A 16,575-nucleotide genomic window follows, 5' to 3' on the forward strand; every position below is an offset into this window, starting at 1 on the left:
ACCATTTCACAATGGGGCTAAGAATTTACCAAAACCAAACTAAAATGATACCTTTTTTTTTGCCAAGGGAGCCAAGTTGAGCTAGTACGATCATTGTAAAAATGGAAATAGGCTCCCATTTTGTTCATGCTGAATTGTAGAATACACTGTGATATCAGCTTGCTTTAGACGAAGAGATCCAAGTGCCCACTAGGATTTCACATTGCGATTGCTATCGCAAATTAGCCATTGTCATCAAACAATTCCCTCCTTTGGAGCACTGAAAACACAGCCTTGGACACTTGATTAACAAATTCAGTCCTCCCATGCATAAACAAAAGAAAAAGATTCCTTTATAAAATGGTACAACAAAAGGTAACAAACCATATCACAGGCATAAGCACATCACTGGCACTCCTTTGGAGGTTAATCACAGGCATCCAACCTGCCACCAGTGAGAAGAAATTTACATTCATCTGTATTATTAATTTGCTTACCAGCAACCTCACTGTTTACCTGACACTTTGTTCACTTCCATTTATACTTTGGAGAGGTTACAAAAAGGCATTTCAAGGGAAATTCCAAAGCTCAACATAAATAAAGGATTAGTTGGTGGACACTACTTTCAAGATAAGGAGGTATATGCCAGCAGTAAAGGCACCTGAGCTAATTAAGCCCTTCTAACCACAGGATGTTTACTCTGTACAAAAATTGGCTTCGCATGTTTTCAATGTGACACTAGCAGCAGAACAGCCAACAAAAGTACGACCTGTTTGCACAAAACAAAATGAAAATGGGATGACAAAAAAACCTTGTCTGGGTTTGAAACTCCAACTTGTCTGACTTCAGTATTAAGTTACTCAGTTATGAATGAGGGATGAAACAATGGTAGCCAGACAGAACATGCCCAATAAGCAAAAAAAAACCCTTTTAAACAGGATTATACCAACCACTGAGCAAATATTGTAAAAAAAAATTAAAACCCACCAAAAACACACCTTAAAATCAGAGCTCCTGTTTGCTCTCCTTCAGACAGATTAGAGATTTGAAGAGCACAGATCATAATCACAGGCTTTATTTAAATATCATTGTACAAAGAATAGTCTGGGCACTGCATTCCAAATACAACCAAGTAATTATACCAAATAATTGGTAAATATAATCCCAGGACTTTGAAAATTAGCACTTACTCTTAGAAAGCCCAGACATTTGTGGTGTATTTTACAGGCAAATCCATTTTCTACAACATTTTCCAACCCTTCAAGTATGGATAAGGTCTCTTTTCATCCACCCTCAAGGGATGCAGTTTCAGAGGAAACCCATGGATACCTTTTTTATTCTTCTTGGTGTTTATGTGCACATTGACCCCTTCAGACCGTTTAATCTGTCAGTAAAATGACACTTGCATTTCTCCTACTTGTGACATTGAGATTTTAATATTTTTTTTAAAGAGTATGTTTCATGCTTTTTGTTTTGGATTGTAATCTGCAGTTCAGCAGAGATCCTCCTGGATTCTAGAACCATGATGCTTCTCCCCTTTAATTTGAGTGGAAGAGACCTGTGAGAGCTTGAGAGCTGTAGTGTCCAATTATCACTGTAAAAATATTTTTAAGATTATATTTGTTTATGATAACCATCCTCTGTAAATCCATAACCAAAGGGTAATTATCATTGTCATTTAATCTCTCAACAAAATCTGCCAACAAGCTTGTGTTAGAGTATGGGTGAAGCTTCACCTGAAAAAGAGCCAGCCACTACACCTCAGTTCTATGTCTGAGTCAGAACTTACATCCTTCCAGCTCCAACCAACTATCTCCTGTAACAAAACAAGCAGTAGTCATTAAAGAGCCTTACAGCAGTGAATAGTTACTGCTTTATACAAATAGCATTATCAGCAGCACTTTTTTTGCCTTAGGATAAAATCTGGGACTATAGGGACAAAGAAGAGTGGTAGGCAGAGTGAAACATTATTAAATACTAACCATGGAGGAGAAAAAACAAAAATTCCCCTGAGATGACAGCTTAAATTCTTCCCTTTGGGTTGCCTAGAACACTGTCAAGTTCCTATCAGGTTCCTTAGGCAAGTCAGGGACTTGTTTAAGTATTACAGGCAAGGAAATAAACAGACCAAGATTTCAAAGTCTCGTCCCAGAGCCAACAAAAACGCCACTTTCCCTCTGCAAGCTGTGCCTGTTGCTCTGTGTAAAGCTATCAATTACATCCTTTCCCAACTTGGCATTAAAAGTATCAAATTGCCCTGGCTGGATGAGAAACAGCCTCTCATCTGCTTCAGAAGTGATGTTTTTATTGCTTGAGTCCAGAAGTTCCATTATTTCATTAGCACAGAGTTAACACCAGAGTGAAGGGAAAATGAGTTACAGCCACTTTTTCAGCATGCATGAAGCAGAACATCTTACTAAGGCCTGAATAATGTTGAACTAAGCCTTCACATTTAATAAAGCTGGGCAAATCCACTGCACCAAGTATGATTTACCCTGCAAAGCATTTAAAATGAACATGGATGTTTAGCAGCAAAGCCCAAAGGTAAATGGGCTCAGGCATGGTTAATCGGTTCACATGAGAAAAAAAACCCTCAAATGAAAAAAAAGAAAATTACATTCCTGCTGGTCTTGCTCCTGCAACGCTGTGGTTTGCATGCTGGGTGAGAGCAAGCAGAGGTAAGTGAATATGTAACTAGACACAGGATGGGACTGTTCCTTCTTATGGTACTACTGATAAATCTGCTTAGCTGTATCAAGAAATCATAGCTCTTTTCCTGCAAACTGGAAATTTTAATGTGAGTACTTAGCAATGAGCATGCCAACTTCTCTATATCTATGAATCCTTCATGAAGTTACTCATTTGGTTAAATGTCTTGTTCTGAGAGCTTTGTATCACTGAGTCCAAATATACTGATTTCTGATTCAATAGGTACTTTAAAGTTATGTTTTCTCTATGCTAATATTAGAATTGCTGCTATTGACAGCATAGTTTATGGGAGGTGTTTCACAACTAACTTATTTTGGTTTTTGTGCAGAGGAATGGCATTCAAAGTACACCTAAGCTTTCCAGACATTCCACCCCCACACCTAATTTAAACACAAAATATTGCTATGACATCTTGACATGAAGATCTCAGAGTATCTTAAATATACTGAATAAACTTCAGAGGACTATTCTGTGATACTAACCACAATTATTCTGTAGTTACAAGGACACAGCACAGTAACATGAACTGTGAGCCAACTACCTATGACCCAAAATAGAAAACAAATCGATTTTGTCTGTCTGTGTCTGTGTATTTGCTTCAGAACACAGTTCTTCAGGGATTGTTTTTGTTGATATCAAACTGGCAGTCCACAAATCAGCCTAAATTACTCACCTCTCCAGAACATACTAGTGTTTCAAAAGGGACATATTTTAAGCAGAAATTTAGCATTAAATGCAGAGTCCTTAGAACTTTTAACCATAGCCTGTATTTATTTACCACAGTGGTAAATAAAGCCAGTGAATCACTGTATATTTCAGTTTCTTTTGCATTAGGCTGTTTGACACTATACTGTTTTCAGTATTCAGTACTGATAAAGAGGACTCTTGGCATTTTAGAAGAGTAATCTCTTGTGAGAATCTGAAGAGTTGACAAGGGATTTCTCAGTAATATAAGTCATAATTACGACCATGCCAGCAAGCAAATTTGTGAGTCATTATTTTGATCCCCAAGTCACATGCACAAGGTTAGTAGACATAATATGCACACCTGAGTACCTTGAAGAAGCAGATACTATTGTGTGCACACATGTTGATAACTAAGCAACTATTCAACATTATAGAAGAGGTAGAGGATTTTTTTGTGTTTCTGAGAACAGAGTTCTCTTACATAACTTTTAGGAAATCCTTCACTGATGACTTCTGAGCCTAAATTACAAAATCCCACTTTGCTTGAAACAAATCCATTTCATTTTTGAATGTTTCCTAATGTTCTTCTGGTAGGTAAAAAAAAATAGTAAAGAAAAGAACCCACAAACCACCAACATTCAGGGTTGTATTACACACAGGAACTAAAAACGTATTGCCCTTTTGTTTGGTAAGTAGGCCACAGATTTCTTTTTCTTAATTCTGAAACCCATCCAAGCTAAAAATCTGAGCTCTTTTTGAAGCTTTGATTAGTGGTTAGATTTCAGTGGCACATATACAAAACCACCCTAGAGCCCTCCCTTGCATATTAATATTTGCAATATAACACACAAAGAAAGAAAGGTGGGCACCTAGGTAAGAGAGAGACCAGCCCTTAGCTTCCTTCCAGTCTACTTTAACAACAGCACCTCTCCATCAGGAGGTGCTTCTTTGGCAAGGAGCTACAAAAAGCAGTCCCAATCCTTCTCTCCTTTCTAACTCTCAGCCAATCTGATTATCAGAGTTTTCAAGTACTCTGCCAAGGTACTGAGAAAAGATCACAGGATAAAGTCTAACAGCTACAACTGTGTGATTTAAGAACGAAAGTGACTTTAAGTCATCACTTCAGTACTGTTTCCTCTAATTACTGGATCATTTCCTATCTGGACATTTATAGTTTTTGATTATACAGCTGCTAAGATACCTGTGATCACAGATGACTGCTATATTCAACAGCATCCAAAGTTCACGGCAACAAAGTGAGCTCAAAGTAGCTTTTATCTTCCTTTCTGCTTAACCCTTCTAACACCCTGCACTATTATATGGTAATGCAAGTTACTGCTTCTCTGCAAACTCACAATACCAGGGTGGGCAGGGAAGAACATTACAAAAAAACCCACCCTGGATTTAAAAATTACCTGTAAAAAGGGCTCTGTTAGCATAGTTTTACTCTGTAACCTGAATGCCATTCAAAACATTTGTTATAATTTTGGTCTAGCTCAGAGATTTAAACCAGGGACTGCTCCCTTTTCCCTACCAAGAGGAAAAAAAAAAAAAAAAAAAAAGGGAAATAAATTAAAAGAGAGATTTAAAAAGAAAAAGGGAAAAGAATGTGCATTAATTACAAGGTACTGACTGACCTGGATTAGCCTTTATTCCATGTCAGCAGAAAAGAATTCCGAACATCTGCATCAATTACAAGGACTGCTGTTCCAAGTGAACTTCTTGTGAGAAATAAATGAAGAAAATCAACTTTTGGCTTGTTCCTGTGCCTAAGTTTAACCCTGTGTAGTCTACTAATGAGATAGTACCTTTCTTACAAAGTCTTTCACATTATTTTAGGAACAGAGCAAAGAAACTCATCAAGTTTCTGTCTGTACACTTTAATTCCAAATGGCAGGGGACCAGTTTTCCCCTATTTATAAATAATCCTAAGCATCTTAATCAAGTGGGAATAGGGAAAAAATGCCTTCTAGACAAATGAAAAGATGTGCAGGATTTCAGTGCACTCAAGCTGTAGCATTTCTAAAAGAACATCCAAGAATTGTAAAGATTGCAAAAGAAGACATGAGAAACATGTGCTGTCAGAAATCCTACACTGTGACAACAGGCAAAAGAAGCTCCATCTGTTCAATTTACACAGTCAACAGGTACCTGTCTGAGGGTCACAACCATTTCTTCAAACAAAAATTTAATAGTTTAAGCTAAACACACAGACATGTTCAGTCTAGAAACAGGATTGAACTGATGGCACAATTAGGGATAAAATCTTTTTGTCATGGTTGATTCTACAATATGTTATTGCTTAAGAGACTAAATCTCTTTCTAAACAGTACAAGATCCCAGAAATAAAACCTTTGCAATTCAGGTCTTCAGCTTCCAAAGACCACATTTTGCAGGGGATAGCCTCACACACCTATTGCAGTACTTCCAGGTTTTAGAAACTTCTAGACACCTCTCCAACAGGTGCAGATTGAGTGTTAATTCTCTTCATCAGGAAGTCCACAAAACTCCTGTGAGGACACAAAAATTCCCACTTTTCTTCATACACTAAATCCAATAAGTAATACGTGTACTGACAAGCAGAATTACTGCTGAAATCAGCACTGGCCTTAGAAGAAAGACCAATTAACATCTACAATCAAACCATACAGTTTTCATTACTTTTATCATTTTAAATTTCAGCTTTATACAAGGGATGGAACCATCAAAGATATTCAAATACAGGAAGTCTCATATGTAATGGTTTTGCAGTTCTTCATAAAATCAAAGTTAAGACAACAAAGATGTCATCTCTGCAGGGACAGACTGTGCATTAAAGCCAGATGAAACACTTAGAAGCCAAGACCTGGAAGATGTTGCTAATTTGAAAAAAGGTAGAAACAATTTAGTGATTTGCCAAGTGTTACTGTACCTTGTTCAGTAGAAAGAGCACATATTCTGTAAAACTGTAAAAGTGTTTCAGGTAAAATACATAGTAGCAGAACTTGCTCAAATGGAAAATGTACTCCAAATACATAATGTACTGGTAGAAAAATTATATCTGATGTATAAAATGAAATATCAATTAGTTGTGCTTCTTGACAGTTTGTAAAAACAACTATGGGCAGAAATGTTTGAACTGGGATTTTCATATATCTTTACAAAGTAACAAACTAAGTCAGACAAAAGTCAGACAAATACAGTACTTGAATACATCCAGACTTGAGGAAGCTTGCCAGAATGTCGAACTTGGCAGAAAAAGATTAAGCAGGATCAAGTCTGATCAACAGGCAGTATTTTCAGCTCTACGAGACTCAGGGGTGTTTTTGGTTGGTCGGTTGTTTTCTTAGTTTTCTGGTTCTTTTTTCTCCTTTTAATATGCATTCATTTTAGAGGAATTTTAAAGGCTTAAACCTGGAACCAAGAAGCTTTCCTGTACATCAGTGCTTACAAACACATCTGCTGTTTTATGTCAAAGCCAACCTAAATTTATTTTCTTTAAATTTAAAAATTAAAAAAAAAAAGGAATAGACATAAACCCTATATTTTTTCCCCTCCATACAGTATCTTCAGTGTGATTTTTCCTGCCCCACAAGCTTCCCTCCTCCCCATATTCTCTGTATTTCACATTAAAGATTTCCTGGTATGACATTATCAGTGTGGCCTTTCCAGCTCTTTTATTCACATGCAGAGAAGGGTGTGGGTAACTTATAAAAGTAGCTGTAAAGTAAACATGCCTATAAACTCTGACAATTTTATAAAAGGCAGTTATTTGTCTGTATTCAGAAGTGACAACAATGCAGTGACATTCTCCCACAATAGGTAAGTGCAAACTTGGTTTTGGGTATCGTGGTCTTCAGTCACAGCAGTAATTCCATGACTTTTACATTTGTGAACTTAAAAAGCTTGGGCAATAATTTTTATTCTTAGTAAGACTTTGATTTCCCCACCTCTCAAGAAAAGGGTCCACAGAAGCCAGCTATCCAGGTAGCCCAGCTGTCTTCTAAAAATATGAAAATCTAAATACAAGCTCAGCACCAACAAAGAAATAGAAAATAAAAAACCAAAAACAATACCAAAAAACTTCTCATTTATAAACACTACATTCTTAGAACACTAAAGAAATATATGAAGCAGAGTCAAATCCTGCCCCATCAGGGCTCATAAAAAAATTCACCTCACAATCCAAACAAAGTCTAAACCACTATCTTCGGGCTGTTCACAAGAAAGAGGGCTCAGCAGTTAAAAATGTGTTGCATTTCTGGTGGTTTTGGCTCACTCTCCTGCACCCTGATTACACAAACACAGCCCCAGCTGGGGCCAATGCTAGCTCTGATAGGGTCATACCACTCCTCCCTGGTGGCCAGGAGAGCTCAGTGTAGCACAGGGCACAGGAACACGTTGGGACAGCTGGATTTAGATCACAAAACTACTCCAAAGGCATGATCTGAATCATATCCACACGTCTGCATCTGTCTGAAAGACGTGTGGCAAAAGGAATTGGAGCTGCTGTATTAATAATGTGGATTCCAGGCAGGCCTGAAGTGATGAGCAAGTCGTGGTCTGTGATGAATGCACAGCATCCATGTAGGATACAAAAGTTTAAGTCACAACAGAAGATTGCAGAGGTCCAGCTGTATACAGAATCAGTTGTTCTGATTCTAAAGCAGAAACTCTAGCTTTCTGACTTGACATAGAAGTTTCTGGAAGCAGTGTACAGAGCAACTTCCCAGAAGCATAAAGCACTGTGAGTTCCCACTGCTGCTTCTCCAAATCAAATGAAGCTTGTCATGTCATCACGAGCCCTTCAGCTTTGGGTGTTGGCCAAAAAAACGGTACTTTCAGTACACCTGAAGCCTTGGAGAGCAGATAAAATTTATTGCTAGAAAACCTTAGGCATTAATGTAAGACCTGTTCAAAAAAGTCATCAGTCCCTGTCACCCTGGTTGTAGCCACATCTTGCAATAAGAGCTGAAGAACTGTGACAAACACTGGAGCTCAGGTTCTCAACAGCATTCAATTTCTTCAGCATGTTAAATGGAGGCATTATTTTTCTTCAGCATTTCTCTTATGAAACAAAATATTTCTAGGCACTTCATTAAATGCACAACACTGACAGGAAATGTGCAAAGAGACGAATATTTTATTTGTAGGTCCTAAAATTACTGTTTGAAGATGTAACCTGAAACCTCAGTGCTGCAACGCAACTCACCATATAGCTCCTCATATCCACTGATTACTCCATAATTACAAGGAGCCACCTCCTTCCAGGATTGTAGCACAGTGCTCTTTTAAGACTAAATTCCCAAGAAGTGGGGTCCAGGTATGTAAGAAGATGAAGGTGTGAGTTTTTTCCTTCAAGAGGTTGAAATAAGAGGGGGTGGCAAGCAGCAGAACTAGCTAACAATCTCTAATAACGAATATGGATTTAAAATACAATCAGGACATTCTTCATTAATATTTCTGAGGAGAGAAATGAGCAACAGTTCATGACAGACTTCACACTCAAAAAAGTCATCTTTCTGTCACGTCTTCTTTCTGTCACAAGGATTACCTAGCTAACAGATGTCAATGGAATGGGTCTTTAAATACTTTGCCTGTTTCAGCAGGTCACAAAATATTTGTGCAGTGGGGTTGATGAGGGCAGCTTTGGGACTCCTTCAATCTCCTATTTGAAATTTGCCAAATGCTGTAAGATCAGACCAGTGCCTCAAGTTAATATTGCTACTTCTCTGAAGGGGAAAAGATCCTCAAAATTTTAGACAGCCTTTAAACAAAAATAATGTATTTTACTACTACTCGGTTGCGGAAAAAAAAATCACTAATAACATGAGAAAAATTCCATTTATACATGTCATACTTACAGTGTGAAGAAGGGTCTCTGTGTCTCTTTTTGAGTGACCACAGAGCTCCTAGGACTGGGATCTAACACCAAGATTCTCACAGGGTAGGTATCCTAACTGGGGCCAAACCTTGAATGCAGCCATTTGCTTTTTGGGAGAGTTGTAGCAGAGTCTTATCTTCCTAAAGGATTTCCTGTTGCCTACAATTTGTATTCATATGGCAAAACCACAAAACATTCATGGCAGGATGTTCCATCTTTAGAAACACTGGCTGACTTCAGATATGACCAGACAGAACCATCTCCTGGCCAGACATTAGGCAAAATTCCCTAACAATTAGCCTCACACATGACTTGCTTCTTCCAATATTGTTTTCCATTGTGAAACACATACCCTCACAAGAGATAAGATTTAACCATGAACATGAAATTTTTATGCAATGAAAAGTACAAATACACAAACTGATAACCACCCTTCTTAACAAACAGACATTGAGAGCAAGCATGTGGTTTATAACTATCTCAACAGAAAGTAGACAAAACAGAACCCAAATAACTTGGACTGCCTGGCTTTCCTGAACCAGAAGAGTCCAGATTTCCTAGGACAGAGGTTAAGCTCAAATTCTTACCACCTTAATAAATTTTTTGGTCATTCCATCATTTGAAGCACAGGCTACATTGTGTGCATATGGGAAAAAAAGTATTTACTTCACCTGGAAGCAGTGTCCCTTTTGAATTATTCTACAATATATATGTTGGAGGAACCATTGCCAAGATGTATGTAATGGAATTTATCTTAAGACTCACTCCACAAAAGCCACAACTAAGAACAGATTAGAAAAAAATAAAATAATTAACTTCTCATGTCCTGAACTGCACAATTGGTTTTGCAGTGTATTCTGACCAAAGAGATGACCAGAAACTAATGTGGATATAATTTGAAGAATTAAAGTATCTTGTTTGCTCTTTTGCCTGCACCACTAATGGATCTGGGCAAAGTACAACAAAAGCAGCCTCCCACCTTTACTCCCCTTCCCTGCTCTCCTCAGCTTGCTGACTCTTCAAGAAGTTGACTTCAGGAGTTTGACATATTGCTTCAAAATTTTTTATTGCTCATAAAACATCAAAGCTACCTCCCCTTCTGGTTTATCAGCAAGCAGCATTTACCCCCCTTTTTAAGCTAAATAAAACTACAGGGAACCAATTAAAAAAGCAAAACTACAACTAAGCTTTCTTCTGTATATATTAATCTCTCAAGTTTAAATTTAGCATATCAAGGCCTCTCAGCCCAATTCTAATGTCAGTGGAATAGTTTAAAATTACTGCTAGAGATATAACTGGGTAAATAACAAAAAATAGTGATACCTACTACTAGCAGGCTTACATTTGCTATCTATATAGCACCTGTCAAAATTCTTCAGAATCGAGTGGTCAATAATGGGGAGGTACCTGTGCTGCTGCAACTCAGACAGCAAAATGTGGTTTTATCTTTATTTTTACTACTTTGGATCTTTTGGTTTTAAGGATATGGTCAGCACAAGTTGAAAGAATGTAACCTTGACATTGTAATTTATCTTAAGAGTTGCAGCTCACTTTAATTGGTAGCACGTAATTCATTTTTGTCTGTTATCCTTCCATGTCCTTTAAGTTACTTTGGAAGAAATATGGCTGGGGAGGAGGTGGAATCAATGAATCTGAAAACAGATTTCTGGCTTGTCACTTGAATAAAGCAGCAAGGCAAAATATGACAGAAATTCCAAAAGGGAGGGAAAAAGTACAGTTGTGGGGATGAAAGCTGATTTACATTTAAGAAACTGTTGAAAGACTAACTGTTACTATTACTTATTTTCCATATATTAACACTGTGCAGTTGCCAGCAATCTGGACTGTGTTTCCACACAATGACTTGGAATATATGATAGTAAAGAAAAACACCTCAAACCACCACCAAAAAAAAGAAACCAAACCAAAACAAGCCATTATGAAACTGGCAAAGGAAACTACTTTAAATCAGCATTTTTAATAGGACAATTTTCATTATAACTGCCTTTTTAGGCTGTTTCAATTATTGCAGAATGGCAATTTGACACCTAGTAGCTGCTTTAACAATAACTGTTCTGTTTGGGGACAAAGTCTTCCCAAAAAAGGAATCTCAAGAGAAGCAATGGTTGTCAATCTCAATCTAGAAAGAGCAGATGCAAAGCATACTGCTAAGATCTGTAATCATAGAATAGTACATTTATATTTTTACACCAGGCCATGCACAGCTAAGACTCCAGTATTAGAGTGTAACTTCTCCAAAAACTATTATGGTACTCAAATTATTTTTAAACACGAAAAGGTAATTTAAAACTGCAATAGCTTATTTTAGGATCAGCAGCACATTTCTGAGGTGATAAGCAAGACAGACGCTAAACATAACACAAAAATTTAAAAAACCTATTTATAAAGGAGTGTTCAATCAATCTTTTTGTCATGCATTTTATATACACAGCTAAGCTCAAAATAATTAATAAATTCAATAATTAGACACTCTTTATCATTCCTGATAGGAAAAGGAATTTTTACACTTCAATACACAGATAATTAGTATGCCACATCTTTCTTTTCTCTAGCAAGGAACCTTTGCTCCTCCAGGAATGTTTTAATTGTTTTAGATTTCTCTCGATTTGAAAGATCAATTTAGAAATAAATTAATAACATTAGGACACAGAAGGGCTTTAAAGAAACTAGCTGGTTTTCATCAAGATGCATCACATTTGATTGCTTCATGCAAGCCACACTTAGCCTCCCTATTTCAAACTACCCCAAATTGGTTATTTAATATGTGCACATTATGTGTGAAACATTATACACAAAATTTTACATTGTATGTAATTTATTGATACAAAAGCATAAAAATGCATCAAACTCAAGTGCTACACTTCTTAATTGCTTGAGAACTAAGAATTAGTTACCACTGAAACAGAAAAATATAAGTAATTCTTTGAAAATGGGATCACTGATGTAAAAAAATACTCCATCATTTCCAAACCTCAAGGTTAAGCAGTTCAGGCCACATAAACTTTTTATAATTTGTGGATGACTGGTACACTGATCTTTGGCAGGATACCAGCCAGTCAGGACACCAGGGAAAGTGCTCGGCATTTGAAGAACAAGCCATTCTACCTGTTAATGACCCAACCTTTGTAATCAGTGACTTAATCACCATGACATTACAGCAACTGCATCTTCATTTCTGATGGGGAGCAGGCTTTACTGTACTCAGACATTTCACAATGTTCAGAACAGTCTGCCTCTCACTGCCCTTCTCTGCCCTCGATCAAGACAGCCACCACCTCCTCCTCCTCCTCCTCTTCACTGAGCTGAGGAAATTTAGAAGCCCATCTGGTTTCAGCCTGTTGGAGACTGAGAAAGAAAGTGGGACCCAGGCAGAGTGGCTCAGTGACTAAGGCAGTTCACCAAAGTGCTTTCAGGAAAATAGCCAGTGGATTCCAGGCTGTGGTTTAACGCCTCAGGCGCTAGCAGAGAACACGAGCTGTGCTGCACACCGCAGGGGCTGCACACAGACTGGCTCAGGCTCTTGGGAGCGCTCAACTTCTGCGGCCTGGAGGCTCACCCACATGTCAAGAGTTATGACAAGAGTCATTATGCCTTGTGACAACAGCCTTCAACCCCTTTTTCAAAGGAAGATGTGCCACCCTCTTGCAGCGTGCATAGGGAAGCCAACAATTTAGTGAGGAGTCAGAAACAAAATACCCAATTTCATCACCCTTCCACTTCGCTTTTCTCCCATTTCCAATCAAATTTCAAATCTACTTAGGCTTCATCACCTCCTTTTATAAACACTAGGGTTAAGAAGTTCAGATATTGTCTTTATACAGAGACTTCCTCCTCCATCAAGATATGATTCTGGGGGCATTACATGCTGCTGCAAAATGAGCCTATGAATAGTAACTAAGGAATAACCTGGCAGAGAAAGATTAAATTACTGGGGTTAGTGAGGATATAAAAAGCATGTACTATGTTTTCCCCATCACTTTTCTAGCTTCCAACCATTTTCAACTAAAGGCCTTTCCTTAGTTTACAATGGCTCATTTATTTGGAGCTGTCTTCTCTGGTCTCCCTTTCAACTCATGAGTTTTTAAAATTCACAATATTATTTTGCAGGGAAGTCCACAATGTCCACCATCTTCTGCATAAGTAGTCAAGGCCTTTTATGTTCCATCTCACTGACTCAGTGTCAGCACACAGATTTTTTGTGCCCATCTCAGCCCAGTGATGTACCATTAAGCCTACAAGTGCATTATCACCACAGTTTCCTATAACTTCACATGCACATAAGATCTGAAAAAGCTTTAGATAAGATGCTTCATTTTCCCATCTATTTCTGTGTTTCTTTAAAAGGGGTACAGTTACAATAAAGTGCAACAACAACTTTCTCCATTACACATGATGCACTGAAAGCCCACACAGCACTGGGACAAGAGGCAGCACTTCCTAACCCATACAACCACACCCTGGCATTCCTGCCATGAAAGAATCAGCCTTGGCAAAATCTGGAAGTAGGAATACTGATGCTATTTTCTTCACTGCACTTGAAGTGTATGATCCATTATGGCTGTGCTTGCATGTTTTTCCTGTGCAGTGTTGCACATTACAGCAAAAATAGCACACAAACCTAAGTCAGAGGAGTTACAAAATGCTATGAGACATCACAAGCAGCAACAGAAAGAGCTGGCAGGCTCCCACTAGTGCCATCAGGTACACAATGCAAGGAAAACCACTGCTTGTTGCTGTAGGATAATTTTACAATGACATAAGTTTGTTGTCCATAGGGATTTGTCAGTGGCTGTTTATAAAGTCCAGGTGTAACATTCATTTCCTTCAGGATGCAAGTGTGGACCATGAAGTTAGTAAGAGAGGATCCAGCTGTGGGAAGTCATGCCTCTTACTTAATGAAAAAGTTGGTGTGGGAAGAGGGAAAGGAAGAAGATTTTGTGGGAGTTTAACTTCCTCATGTCTTCTTCAAATATGCCTACTTTAAGGCACAGAAAAACAACCAGTCAAGCTGACTGGAGAAACTGAATAAAGGTTCCCACATCCATATATATTTTCTAAGTGTTTTGCATAAAGCTACTGCTAAGGTAGCACTTGACTGATATCCCAAAAACTTAGAGTCTGGGAATCTTCCAAATAGATACTAAGGTAGACCTCATCTGGTTTCTTTGAAGCAAGCCTAGCTATGTTACGAACAGCTGTTCATGGATATCAGGACAAAAAATATTAATCCACTATCCACAGGATGAAACACTTTGTGTTTTATGAAAAGATTTTCAGTATCATCAAAATTTTGTTAAGCTAGAGAAGGTTTTAATCCTATAAGACAGATAATTTGTAGTGAAAGAATTCTACAATCATTCCCCTAAATTTTTGCAAATAAGTAACTCCTCAGCTCCAGATACCATCATGAGCCACTGTGAATCACAGCAGCCTCTCTAAAGGAGAGAGCAGGAATTTCAGCTGTGGCTGGGGTGCTCCTGTCACAGCCTCATTTCCAGTGGTTAACTATATCAGAAGTTTAAGAGTGATTTTTCAGCAAACACAAGCAGAAAAAAATGCCAATTCCTTTGCAAGCTAAACCAGAAATACACTCAATCCACTTCCTGGTATTGACATAGTACATTGTTCTAAATGCATCCATTGTAAATAGAATATAATAGCTTTGCCAAAGGAAAACGGTTAAGAAATAGTTATACGTGGATCATGGTAGGAGTTTTTTGTTTTAATTTGTTTGTCTACCACTCCTTGATAGCTAGACAAGCTTCTTGAAAAGTATTTTTTCCCTGTGTGATATGCACACACTTCCATCTTTGCAACAACTGAATCTCCAGGTCCTGGGTTTTTTCTCCTGATAGCACAAAGCAAGCATTGACATTTATAAATACAACTGTTGACTCTAGAAGGTTTGACAGAAGAGGTGGCAGAAAAGCAAACAGTCTGCCCACCCACTGGGGACCCTCGAGTCAAGGACTAAGTTACAGTAACTTAATTACAGGAAACTCTCAATTGTCTGCTCCTGTGTGCTTCATGGCTTAACTGGAGTATATGGAGCAGTGGGTCAGGGGCAGGGAGGGGCACTGCTAGGTTAAAGCAACACTGGCTTTTTCAAAGTTTCCAGATAATCAGTTACTTGCCAACACTTTGCTCAACCCAACTTGACCCTGATGAACACTAGAGGTTAATTGTTAGAAATCTGTAACAACAAATACACCTTTTTCTTTTCTTTTAACCAATGACTGCAAGAATATTTCTTTTGGGGGAAAAAACAAGCAGTAATAAGTTGTTATGATTTCTGGAAATAATTACAAAAGTTCACATAAATGTTTATGCACATAAGGAGCATTGCTATCTTAATCATGAGAAATGAAACACCCACTTCTCAATTCTGACTCAGTAATACCAACAAAATATTTCTACATACCAGTTAGCTGTAAAAATGCTAAGTAAATAGAGATGTATATGATCAAAGACTAACTATGGAAGTTTATCTTGTAATCCATGCTGCAGCAGCCACTGTCATATATGTCTGATCTTTTTTCAGTAAACATTATCATAACATCTTTGAATGGATTTATTACAATAAACCAACACAAACTCTCATTAACTTCCAGCACTCATGACTTCATATCATTAGAATGTTTTATCTATAATAGAGCATTTTCATCAAGACATAAATACAGGTCTCTTAAGTGCAGTTTCATCATTACTAATTAGCTCATCTTTTTTTTTTAAATCTAAAAATTAGTTCCTAAAGAGCAATTAAAAACAAAGCATCCAGATTAAACCTGGATAAAGTTTTGTTTTAGTAAACATTGCATTTGTTAAAGCACACACACAAAATCACACAGAATATTCTGAGTTGGAAGGGACCCACAAGTATCAGCAAGTGCAACTCTAATGTGAACAGCCCATACAGAGGCTAAAGCTGTGACCTTGGCATTATCAGGATCCTGCTCTAACCAACTGAGCGAGGATATTTCATACTGACTCTGGAATAACTTCATGACCTCTTATCACAACAAAGAAAAATTATAACTGCAATTTGAAGATGAAGATTCAGAATAATCTCATCATTTTAGTTAGCTATATTTTATGGTAGGCTTTTCCTTCAAGTGAACTCACTGCAATGCTTTTAGCATAAGCATTTATTTATAAGGACGACACACAACATGTGCATCAGAGAGAGCTCAGTCTTTAAAAGACTAGCTGTAATTGCTTCTCCCCTTGTGTGGAGGGGTTCTCCCAGTAACATATTAAGCTTTACAGTAAATTTTAAATGTAAATTTAAATTTTAATTCTCCCATTACATTAAGAGA

At 37.7% G+C, this 16,575-nt stretch overlaps 1 protein-coding gene across 1 annotated transcript in view; it reads right to left on the reverse strand.

Moving 5' to 3' along the window:
• PLEKHG1 (pleckstrin homology and RhoGEF domain containing G1) overlaps positions 1-16,575 on the reverse strand; it is a 125,864-nt gene that overhangs the window by 71,088 nt on the left and 38,201 nt on the right. The gene's annotated exons all lie outside the window — the stretch shown is intronic.

The sequence above is a fragment of the Molothrus aeneus genome, chromosome 3 (assembly GCF_037042795.1).
Source record: "Molothrus aeneus isolate 106 chromosome 3, BPBGC_Maene_1.0, whole genome shotgun sequence".
Classification (NCBI taxonomy): Eukaryota; Metazoa; Chordata; class Aves; order Passeriformes; family Icteridae; genus Molothrus; species Molothrus aeneus.